This window comes from Tupaia chinensis, unplaced genomic scaffold, assembly GCF_000334495.1.
Source record: "Tupaia chinensis unplaced genomic scaffold, TupChi_1.0 Scaffold000215_1, whole genome shotgun sequence".
In the NCBI taxonomy this organism is placed as follows: Eukaryota; Metazoa; Chordata; class Mammalia; order Scandentia; family Tupaiidae; genus Tupaia; species Tupaia belangeri.
In genome coordinates this window covers 1131790-1144170 of record NW_006159690.1, presented here as the reverse complement: position 1 = coordinate 1144170, position 12381 = coordinate 1131790, and the positions used below count along the sequence as shown (strand labels likewise).

General features: G+C 39.6%; 1 pseudogene; it reads left to right on the top strand.

Moving 5' to 3' along the window:
• The first annotated feature begins 7074 nt into the window (after positions 1-7074).
• On the top strand, positions 7075-7846 carry LOC102475878 (bisphosphoglycerate mutase pseudogene; annotated as a pseudogene).
• Positions 7847-12381: the final 4535 nt, after the last annotated feature.

Here is a 12381-nt window from a genome sequence, read left to right as displayed (position 1 = left end):
TTCATCCTCACTGACTGTTCAACCTAATCTTGTACCTCAGCTCTGTCTGCTCAAACTCTTATTCCATGTCTGTGGGGTCACCCCATGATGTTTTTCTGTTGGTTACCCATACTTGCCCTGCCTAGAATATTCTGGAGCCCTCTCCTTCCTCCAAAGACAGACTCAAGTCCCACCTCTTAAGAGAAGCTGCCTCCCTGTCTGCCTCAGCAAATACCCATCTTCACTACAGTTAACCTATTTACTCTCCCTTTTTTAAAGAAAAAAAAATTATTTTTAAGTTAATTTATTTTACATTCATTCACTGAGCATCATCACAGCATACAAAATGTGATTTTCCATCCAGAATACACTGCATAGTGGCTTAATCATACTTGTTATAATCGACAAATGATTTTCCATTTTTTGTTTCACATATATATATCTGTATACATATAGTTTTCCCCCTATTTCTCACCCTCTGCCATTTTCTACCCTCCTCCCACGCTGTCTCTGGTGTCTACAGTTGCTTTCCATTCTTTTCTTGCTTTTGTTTTCCCCACACTTTATTGATTCACAGAATATCTTAATTAATCTAACCACTTTCTTTTTTTTTTAAAAAAAGAATTGTTTCTTTTACTTTGTTTATTCATTTATTTTTAATTTGATCAGAGAGATACTGAGATAGAGACAGAGAGATAAGGTGAAAAAGCAAGCCACCATGTCTGGGACTTGAACTGTGGTTGGCTATGTGGGATGTCCAGCACCTTAACCACCACAGCACCCTTTGGTCCCTTAATCTAACTACGTTCAATAGCAAGTTCAGCTGATATGTACATATCTGTGAACACATGTCTGACTTTAGGCATGAAACTCTGAGTAGAATCAATATACTATAAAGTAGCACCTCGCTGATGCTGTATTGCTTAATGCGGTCATTAGATAGGTATTTTTTTAATATAATTTTTCATTTCAAGAAAAGAAGCTTTGGCTTTAATAAATTAAGATAAGAGAAAATGCTAAGAGAGTTTTGATTACAACTTAAAGCCAAGAAACAGCTTAGGATTCTGTTCAAATAAGAGGTACATGAACCTATCAGCAGCTCAAGACAAAAAAAAAGTTCTTTTTTTTTTTTGATATCTTTCTCATGTAATTGTTTATCTGTCTAATGGGCAACTTACTTCATGAGGTCATTCTAGAAACCAGGCTCCTTTCATTTTATTATTCCATTATCCTTTAAAGTATTTCTTCTCCATGGTCAAATTCAGGCTCAGGCAAGTTCACGTTTCAGACCACAAGTAAGAGAATAAGTCCTGACAATTCATTCCCCTTTAGCAGGTGAGGCAGAAGTTACACAAAACATTTCCAGTCACCATCTTGTGAAGAAAACTTAGCACATGCTCACACCTCTCATGTCTTTTTCAAGCATTCCTTCCAACTATGTTCATATGTGTCTTCTGGAGAATATTATTATTGAATATTCCCTCCATCACGCTAGCGTTCCCCACATTGTTTACTTTCCATTTCAGTTGGTGTCCCTGGAGAACTTCCTCCCGGCCCATCCCTTGAGTGGTTTTGAAGGTAGAAGGAGAACAGAAACTGTGAAGACAGTATCAACAAGACCTGGAAGCTCAGTCCATGTCCAAACTCATTCAGTTGTTGGCAGAATTCAGTTCCATGTAATTATAAAACCAAGGTCTCTGTTTCCTTGTGGGCTGTGAGCTAAGAATGGTTCTCAGAAAGTCGTTTGAATTCCTTAGCCTTTTTTTATGTTTAAAGCCAACATGGTGGATTGAGTCCATCTTACGCTCTAAACTTCTCTGACCTCCCTATTTGCCTCTGAAAAGAATTCTTAAATCAGGAAAACAAAGCATAGAAAATCAGTATTGTTTTAGTCAAAAGTCATAAGATTCCATTTCACCAGTTCAGTCTCCTGTACTTAATCTATCTTCTGTTGTGATCCAATCTTCCCATTTAAATTCTGGAAAATAACATTCAACTCCAGACTTGTCCCTACCATTAAGTTGGCCATTTTCTTAGTTGTTCTTGAACTCTTATTTCTGTGTGTCTGTACTTAGTTTTCTTGGTATAGCACTCCCTTCACAGCTCAAGATCAGTAGCCATCTCAGAATGCTAATTTTATTATTTTTTAAGAATTATTTTCTTTAACTTTATTTATTTACTTATTGCTTAATTTGACCAGAGAGAGAGAAAGAGAGAAAGCAAGAAAGCAAGCCACCAGGTTCGGGACTTGAACCATGGTCAGCCATGTGGGAGTGTCCAGCGCCTTCACCACCACACCACCTGCTAGTCTCCCCAAATATTATTATTGTTTTTGAGAGATTTTTTGCTATAGGATGCATGCGCTTGCCAGGATGACAGAGAGACAGAAAGTGAGAAGTCACCATGGGGGGGTGGTGGGGGGAGTAGGGATGGCCATGCCACAATCCCTTTTCCTCCATTCTCCTCTCAGGATCTTGGGCACACACGGACATGCGCCTAGCATGAGTTTAAGTCCCTGGATCCGAGACTCGAACTGCAGTTGACTACATGGGAGTCCAGCAACATAGCCATTATGCCAACTGCTGGTCCCTATTATTATTTTTTAATGTGACCAGAGAAAGAGAAAAAGAGAGCAAGCCATCAGGTCTAGGACTTAAACCACAGTCAGTCATGTGGGAGTCCAGTGCTTTAACCACCACACCATCTGCTGACTCCCTTTGCTCCCCATTTTTATGTTTTTATTTTTTAAAATAATTATTTATTTTATGTATTATTATTATTTTTAAAATTTGCTATAGGGTACATTTGTTCACCAGAAAGAGACAGGCAGACACACAGAGAGAGATAAAGTGAGAAAAAAAGCCACCAGTTTTCAGTTCAGTGACATAGACATTATGTTAACTGCTGGTCCCAGAATTTTTAATTTTAAAAAATTTATTCAATAGTCTTTTTAAAAAAAGAATTATTTTTTATTTATTCATTCATTTATTTTAATTTGACCAGAGAGAGACACACACAGAGAGAAAGAGAGAAAGAAAAAATTAGAAAGCAAGCTGCCAGGTCCAGAACTGTGGTTGACCATCTGGGAGTATCCAGTGCCTTAACCACCATGCCATCTACTAGTCCCCCAATACAGTTTTTTAAGGAGCTTATTCCATGTTAAAAAATATTTACTTCTGAGAATCATCAGGAATGTCCTATAGAATAATGAAGATGGGGGTCAGCAGGTGGCGTGGTGGTTAAGGGTGCTGGACTCCTACATGGCTGGCTGTTGGTTCAAGTCCCGGACCTGGCGAATTGCTTTCTCACTTTTCCTCTTTTTCTCTCTCTCACTCTGTCCCTCTCTAGTCAAATTTAAATAAATAAATAAAGTTAACTAAAATAAGTCTTTGAAAAAAAAAGAATAATGAAGATGAATTTCATTTTTAAGGAAATTAGCTCTGAAGTCAGAAAAATATGAGTTTACATCCTGACTCTACCATTTTCTAAAATGTTTGATTTGGCAATTTACTTAACCTCTCCAATTCTCATTAGTGAAACGGTCACAGTGTTCACATCGTATGGTAGCTTTTTTCTTTTTGTCTTTTTTAACTTTCGGCAGAGGGCATGTGCATTTGCTAGAGAGAAACACAGAGAGAGAAAATGAGAAAGCAACCTTATGGGTAATGGTCATGCCTCAATTCCTTCTCCTCCATTTCTTCCTTCTTTTGGGATTTTTGGGCATGCACACACATGTGCCCTGCATGTTTTTCAAAGTGTCAGATCTAGAACTCTAACTGGGTGAGGCCATGTGGGATCCAGTCCCTTAAGCACCACTCCACTGGTTGGCCTATTTTTTTTTTTAATTTGTTTGAAGTTTATTTATTTATTCCTCCATGAGGGAGAGAGAAGTAGAAAGAGAAAAAGACAGCAACCCCTTCAGGGTTGTGACACCACAATCTGCCCCTAGCCTCAGCATGCCAGTGTGCTCAAGGAGGTTTCAGGAACCTGGAACCCCTATACTACCATCCAGCCTCAGTATGGTAGTTTTGAAGGGATATCATGAATAGCATATACCTGGCACATAAATAGTAACCCAAGCATCACATAGAAGGGACTGAATAGTGCAGATCCTGGTAACAGCAAGGAGAGAGCCACGAGTAGTATTAAATGAAGTGACTATTCTTGTGTCAGCTCCGTGGCCTGCTGGTTAAGGGAGCTGGATCCCATAGGGCCAACTTTATGGTTCCAGTCCTAGCCCTGGTTGCTTGAAAAACACACCATGCTGGGGCCAGCAAGTGGCATGGTGGTTAAGGTACAGGACTTCACTTAGCCAACTACAGTTCAAGTCCCACACCTGGTGACTTGCTTTCTCACTATTTCTCTCTCTCAATGTACAAAAGAAAAACACACCAGGCACATAAGTGTGCATATCCCAAATCCTGACAGGATGGAGAAGGGATAGCAGCATGACCATGTCCAAATGGGGTGTGCTGTGCTTTCTCCTTTGGTATCCAATACATACATACATACACACATAATACATACATAATACATACATACATACATAAAGTGCTCTGGTCCATTCCATCACTAATACCAGAAAATACCTGAGTCTGGATAATTTAAGAGAATACAGGATTATTCAGCTTATGGTTTGGAGGTCCAGGGTGCACATCTGGTAGGGTTCCTACAGATTCCTGAGACATCACATCATGAGGGCAGAGTCTGTATCCATGAGTCTCATTGTCTGACTCATTTCCTCTCCTTATAAACACACCAGGATTCAATCATAAGAGCTCTACCCTAAAGACTTCAATTTTAATTTCCCAAAGACCTCACCTTTCTGCAATATCTGATTAAGTTTGTTTCTCTTTATATGATTGAGTGTATGTATGCGTGCGCGTGCACGCAAGAGAGAGAGAGAGAGACGAGCTCCCTCCACTGGGTCTGGTCACATCACAATCACTTTCCTCCAGTCCTCTAGCCCAGTGGTACTTGCTCCTGCACATGTTTCAGGTTGATAGAGCCAGGGATTCAAACTACAGTTACCATGTGGGATCCAGCTTCTCTCGAGCAGTGCATTACTGTTGTACCACGGAACCAGCCCAAGTTTTTAACCTCTTACTCTCAACATATGAATTTGAGGGAGAGGGTGGATGTACAAACCATACCAGTAAAGCCAAAATAAATGATGGAACATCTGAAAAGATCATAGAGAACTTCAGATCATAAGATTTTTACATTTTATCTCTAAGAAACTGAAAAACCCAGGGCCAGCAGGTGGTGTGGTGGTTGAAGCACCAGACTCCCATAAGGCTGCAGACCATGGTTTGAGTCCTGAACCTGGTGGTTTGTTTTCTCACTTTCCCTCTCTCTCTTGTCAGATTGAAGAATAGTAATAGTAGATAAAATTTAAAAAGAAAAAGAAAAGAAAGAACCACTGACATTTTTCGAGCAGAATTTTGAAGAAGAGGGGCTTTTTTGTTATTGTTGTTAATGAAAGATTCATCTGGAAGCAGTATGCAAAACTAGATCGGTGACATTCCCTATAGCAAACACATGGGAAATGCTGAATACCTGTAATAGGGTGAAGCTAGAAGATTAAAAAAATGGGGGGGGGGAGCAGGTGGTGGCACAGCAGTGAAATGTGACACTCTGCAAGGCTCACCCACATTTAAAAAGCTCTGTGTTCACATCTGGAGACCTCCCTGAGTAGATCAGGCACCTGGGTGCCTATGATAAGGGACTGACTGAGGTTGGGTGTGGATCATGGCATCAAGACCCCATTGGAGGTGCTGTATCTCTGTCTCTGTGTCTTTCTTGCTCATGGAAGAAATAAATCATGTATACATCAGGTCATCAGAAAAGTCATAATATATTTCTCTAGGCAAAAATACATCATGACTTTCTCGACAACCCAGTATACATATTTTTTACAATATCAGTTGCTTACTGATGAAAAGTATTAAAGAAGAACAAGGAGAAAATTGAAAGGTAAAAATGATTCTAAGATTTTAACCTGATAAAAGGGATATTGGTGGTGAAATTAAGAAAAGCCAATTTATTTATTTATTTATTTATGTATTTATTTATTTTTGAGAAGCGGGACTCTGATAAAATAAATTTTAAATTCTCCATTTGACATTCAAAATGAAATTTATTTGGCATATAAGAGTAGCCCTTATTAAGGGTAAATCAAGGTTAATTTAATTCCATAGTAGGCAGATCAGTGCACCAGAGGACATGATCAGATATACTTGGGAACCAGCAGCATGGAGTAAGTAGAACTCTGAGTGTGGCTCAGAAGGGCATAATAAAGATCTAGCAGGGTCCTGATATTGTGAACCAAAGGCCAAATTGCCCATCACACAGTTAAATGGAAAAGGTTTGAGAGTAACAATCAAAATCTCTTAATGTTGGGGGCAGCCAGTGGCAGGTGGTTAAGGTGACTGGATTTCACAGGGCTGACCGTGTGGTTCAAATCCCAGATTCAGCAGCTTGAAAAATATGCCAGGTGTAGGTGTCTGTGTACTCAAAATCCCAAGAGGAAATTGGAGGAGAAGGGATTGCAGTGTGGCCATCCCCTGGGGAGTACTTTCTCACTTTCTTTCTCTCTCTTTCTCTAGTGCATAAATTAAAAACTCTTAATGTTTCTGTCCTAACCAGGGAAATAGAAGTTAGGTTCTTTTGCCCACAAAGTTTTGCTAAGAGGTGGAACTATCTGTTAATGTTACTAAGTGTACATGAAAATGTTAGGAATGAAATGATCCAGAGTATAGAGCCCTCAGATCCCAGAGAAAATTTTGCTGCAGGCTTCACTGGTAATATCTTCCTTCCTAATGTTTATGTGTGACAATTTCCACTGAGGATTATGCTCTTCATGTTCTCGGCTTTCTAAAGAATGCTGTAGAATTTCTACAGAATTTTTATGTGACAAAGACATTTGGTATTGAAATTTAAGTTCTTATTAAATTTAGACAATTTAGGAGTCCTAAGAGGTGCTAGCTGCTCAGCAGTCCCACGGCCCTGCGGTTGCTATTGGCCTCTTTGCAGATGTATCGCTGGCCTAGAACATTAGCCATTTGGCAACGCCGGGGAGTTCAGCACATCAGTATGGCCAAGTATAAACGTATTGTACTAAGACATGGAGAAGGTACTTGGAATAAAGAGAACTGCTTTTGTAGCTGGGTGGATCAGAAACTTAACAGTGAAGGAATGGAGGAAGCTTGAAACTGTGGGAAGCAACTCAAAGCACTAAACTTTGAGTTTAATCTCGTCTTCACATCTATCTTTAACCCATCCATCCACACAGCCTGGCTGCTCCTGGAAGAGCTGGGGCAGAAATGGGTTCCTGTGGAAAACTCCTGGCATCTAAATGAGCATCACTATGGAGACTTGATGGGTCTCAATTGGGAGAAAATGGCTTTGAATCACGGTGAACAAGTGAAACTCTGTAGAAGCAGCTGCGGTGTGACCCCGCCTCCCATTGATGAGTCTGATCCTTACTACCAGGAGATTTCAACAACTCAGGTATAAAGTATGTGACGTATCCTTGGACCAACTGTCACAATCTGAAGGCTTAAAGGATGTTCTAGAGAGACTACTTCCTACTGGATGAAAGGATTGCTCCTGAAGTGGTAAAAGGCAAAACCATGCTGATATCTGCTCATGGAAATGGCAGTAGGGCACTCCTGAAACATCTGGAAGGTATCTCAGATGAAGATATTATCAACATTATTCTTCCTACTGGAGTCCCCACTCTCTGGAACTGAATGAAAACCTGCATGCTGTTGGGCTTCAGCAGTTCCTGGGTGACCAAGAGGGTATCCCAGCAGCCATTAAGAACATAGAGGATCAAAGAAAAGTGAAACGAGCTGGAAAATGAAGTCTTTCCCAAGTGTTAGCCAGTAATAGATGCAAAAGGAATGGCGTGCAGGGTGTCATGGGTGCTGATCTCTCTCTGATTTCTTTTCTTTTTCTTTTTTTTTGGGGGGGAGAGGTTTTCCGTTATAGGGCACATGCGCTTGCCAGACAGACAGAGAGAGACAGAAAGCAAGAAATCACCCCCAGGGGAGGTGGCCACGCCGCAATCCCTTCTCCTCCATGCTCCTCTTGGGATCTTGGGCACGCACGCACACGCACCCGGTGTGAGTTTTAAGCCACCGGGTCCGGGACATGAACCGCGGTCGACTATGTGGGAGTCCAACGACATGGCCATTATTCTAACTGCTGGTTCCCTCTCTCTGATTTCTTGATTTTCTAGATTTTTCTAGGGCTAGGCTGTGGAAACAGTTTGTATAGGTAACTGGGTAACTTAATCTTGACCCAGAGAAATCTCTAGGATACCTGAGTGCCTATGTCATAAGCCTGATGAGTTAGCTTTCCTACTAGCTTTATTTAAATTAGTTTCCAAACTAGTAATCAGTGGGCTTTATTTAATTAATCAAGGTCATGCATTTCTTTTTTTTTTTTTTTTTTTTTAAAGAAGTCATGTTTTATACTGGATAGTAAAATGGGAATTTTTAAAGTCATATATAAATAAAACGATTTAAAAGTCTTTGGTAAAATTTTTCTTTTAGCTTTTTAAAATTTATTTGTTTATTATCATCATAATCTTGATTATATTACATTGGATTACATATAACTTTACAGTGTATTTCATTGCTTTTTCAAAAGGGAATGCCATGCATGTCAGTCAATACAGAGACATTAACATCCTCACTTCATCATTCAATATCTTTTCAATCTTTTTCCTAATCACTATTATTAGTATTCCAATTACTTTTTTAACTAGTCAATCACCATTTCTCGTTTTGCTTGTGAAAAGACTTTACCCATCATGAAATATTTCTCAGACCAATCCAGTTGAGAATACTATACATGTCATCATCAACAGGTAATAAGCCATATCTGTTTCTCACTAACGTCCTGCTTCTCTGTTTGTTCTCTTGCTATCTTTCTCTATCCTCTTCTCTTCACCCCCCACCCCCATTCTACACTATCTTATTCTCGCTAAGTACTTTCACTGCTTTTATGTACTCTAATATTTCACTCTCTACCATAGAGTGCAGATAGTCGGTATATATTAAGTGGATACATACAATATCTTTCTTTCATAGCCTGGCTTACTTCACTCAACAATAGATCCTCCTTATCTGACCACTTTTTTTTTTTTTTTTTTTTTGGGAGGGTTTTTTTCACTATAGGGCATGCATGCACACGCGCCCAGCGTGAGTTATAAGCCACTGGGTCCGGGACGTGAACCACGGTCGACTACATGGGAGTCCAGAGACATAGCCATTACGCTAACTGCTGGTTCCCCCATATCTGACCACTTTCTATCAAATGCCAGGGTCTTGTTATTTTTTTATGGCTGAGTAGTATTCCATAGAGTATATATACCACACTTTTCCAATCCATTCATTAGTTTGTGGACATCTAGGTTGATTCCATGTCTTGGCAATTATGAATAATGCTGCAATAAACATTGACATGCAAGCACTTTTCTGAATGAGCTTTCTCCTGTCCTTTGGGTAGATACCCAGAAGTGGGATTGCTGGATCAAATGGTAGTTCTATTTGTAGATCTTTGAGGAACCTCCATATTGTTCTAAGGTCATACATTTCTGAGATGGGAGAGTAACAAATAGAGATGAAGTTTAAGTATTCATCATTCAGTAAATCATTACTGAGTCACCACTGACAGGTACTAGTCCAATAAGTAGTTCACTTTTATATGAAATGAGACTTTCTGGGATGATAGTAAGGAAAATTGGATAATAATCCATACATAAATATTTATTACTAGTCTTTTCCTCTACGAAAAGGAATGTTTTGACAGTAAGACCAGAGACTCATTAAATGGGACAGTAACATGTGGGTTCCTCCAAGAAAAGCCCACAACCCCTACCACAGTGACAGCAACAACAATAAAGCCCTTTAAAGTGATTCTAATTGGGAGACATCCTTTGTCTGACATTTAGTAGAATTCCTCTTTGATCACTAGAATGAACAGCATATAGACAACTATGGCTGTTGTCTATGTTCTCTTTTGTTTTTGTTTTTTGAACTTTAATCTTTGGGTACTTACAGTTGGTTTAAAAATAAAGTTTTGTGTCTGTAAATGAAAAAATTAGACAATTTACTAATCCTGTGATCACAGATTATGTTTGCAAAAAATAAAGTAATATTGGACCATAAGAAGATAGATAAAGAGGCAGTAAGAAAAGAAAGTGAATTTTTAGGAGCCGGCCAGTGGAGTGGTGGTTAAGGGTGCTGGACTCTGACATGGCTGACCATGGTTCGAGTCCCGGACCTGGTAGCTTGCTTTCTCACTTTTCTTCTCTCTCTCTTGCTCTATCCCTCTCTGGTCAAATTTAAATAAATAAATAAATAACGTTGAATAAAATAATTCTAAGGGAACCAGCAGTTAGTGTAATGGCTATGTCGCTGGACTCCCATGTAGTCGACCGCGGTTTGCGTCCCAGACCCAGTGGCTTAAAACTCATGCCGGGCGTGTGTGCGTGCGTACCCAAGATCCTGAGAGGAGAATGGAGGAGAAGGGATTGCGGCATGACCATCCCCCCCTGGGGGGGGGATTTCTCGCTTTCTGTCTCTATGTCTCTCTCTGTCTGGTGAGCGCACATGCCCTATTCCAAAATAAAAAAAAAAAAAAGAAAGTAAATTTTTGAATGCATCAATACAAGTCAAAATCATGCATTGTTTCTTCGCTTTCACAGGGAAACATTTCTGTTCTCTTTAGTTTCTGTATCATAAAAGAGAACAAAGGTAACCATTGATACCACAAAACTAGGTTTTGTGATAGTATTAGTCAGGAAAGCATAAGCATTTTACTTAGCTGTTCAAAATCTATGTGACAAATGACACAAGTACAAAGAGCAGCAATGTTCTTGCAGTCAGTAGGGAAACGGCTAATTCTGTCTTAGTTTCAATAAGATCAAATTAAGTTGCTTCCTTTAACTCTCCAGTTTTCTTTAGATTATATTTCTGAAAACCAAACCAGAATACTGAAGAAGCATCAACATGGTAATCAAATTGCAATGTCACAGTTTTTTTTTTTTTTTCAAACTATAGGGCATGTACACCTACCAGAGAGAGACACAGACACAGAGGAAAAGTGAAAAATTACACTCCCCTGCCCCTGGAGGATGGACAGACTGTAATCCCTCCTCCTCTATTCTCCTCTCAGGATTTGGGCACAAACACACATGTGCTTAGTATGTCTTTCAAGCTTCCAAAGTCCAGGACTCCAACCAGGCAGTAAGTCATGCAGGATGCAGCCACCTTAACGTCCATATGATCTGTTGGTCCCAGGGACTATTATTACAAGATAATATGTGCAAATTTTATTTTACGGTGAGGTGGAGGGATGGTGTTAACTTAAAGTTAATAGTTTTTTAGGCTGTACGGTTTTAGCTGGCTATGCAGCCTATGAAGATACATCTCTGTTAATTCAGTTTGGCCGAGGTTTTTTTTTTTTAATATTTATTGATTGATTTATGAGCAAGAGAGACAGATTTACAGAAAGAGAGAGGGAGCCAGAGCTTGGCATTTCCAACGAGGTCCTTACACTGTGATTCACCTCAGCTTCACAACCTGAATCACGGGCACTTAAGCACCTGGTGTGCTCAGGGAGGTCTCCAGAGGCAAACTTGAAACCTTCTCATGTGGGTCAGCCTCACAGAGCACTGAGCTTTGTTGTGCTACAGTCCAGTCTCTGGCCTAGAATGTTAATATTTTTTAAAATTTTTCTTTCAAGAATTATTCCATTTAACTTTATTCATTTATTTACTTTAATTTGACCAGAGAGGGACAGAGAGAGAGAGAGAGAGAGAGAGAGAGAGAGAGAGAGAGAGAGATAGAGAGAGAGAACGAGAGTGAGAAACAAGGCCTTTAGGTCTGAGACTTGACCCATGGTCAGCCATATGGAAATTCAGCCTCCTTAACCACCACACCCCCTAGCCCCTAGAATTTTGATATTCTTAAGTTAGTGACAATGTACAGTGTTCCAAGTATTGTTTTGAGGAGAGTGCATGCGCCCTATAGCAAAACCCTCTATAAAAAAAGTAAAAAAAGAAAAAATTATGTGCAGATGTTTACAAACTAGCATACTAATGTTATGAAATTGGTTACAAATGATAAAAAATAGTTGCAACATTTCAATATTATTTCAACTAGTTTCATGTTCTCCAGACTATATCCCCAAATGATACTTCTTGTGATAGCCCTGGCCCCTAGAGGAACAACCTCAGCATCACTTATGCAACTCCACTCTAGATCTTCTGAATTAGGAACCGTGAGCATGGGTTCAAACAACACTCTGTTTTAATAAGTATTGTATAATCCCAAGTGATTTTGAGCAACCTAAAGTTTGGGACCGTGGCACATTCATTTTTTTTTT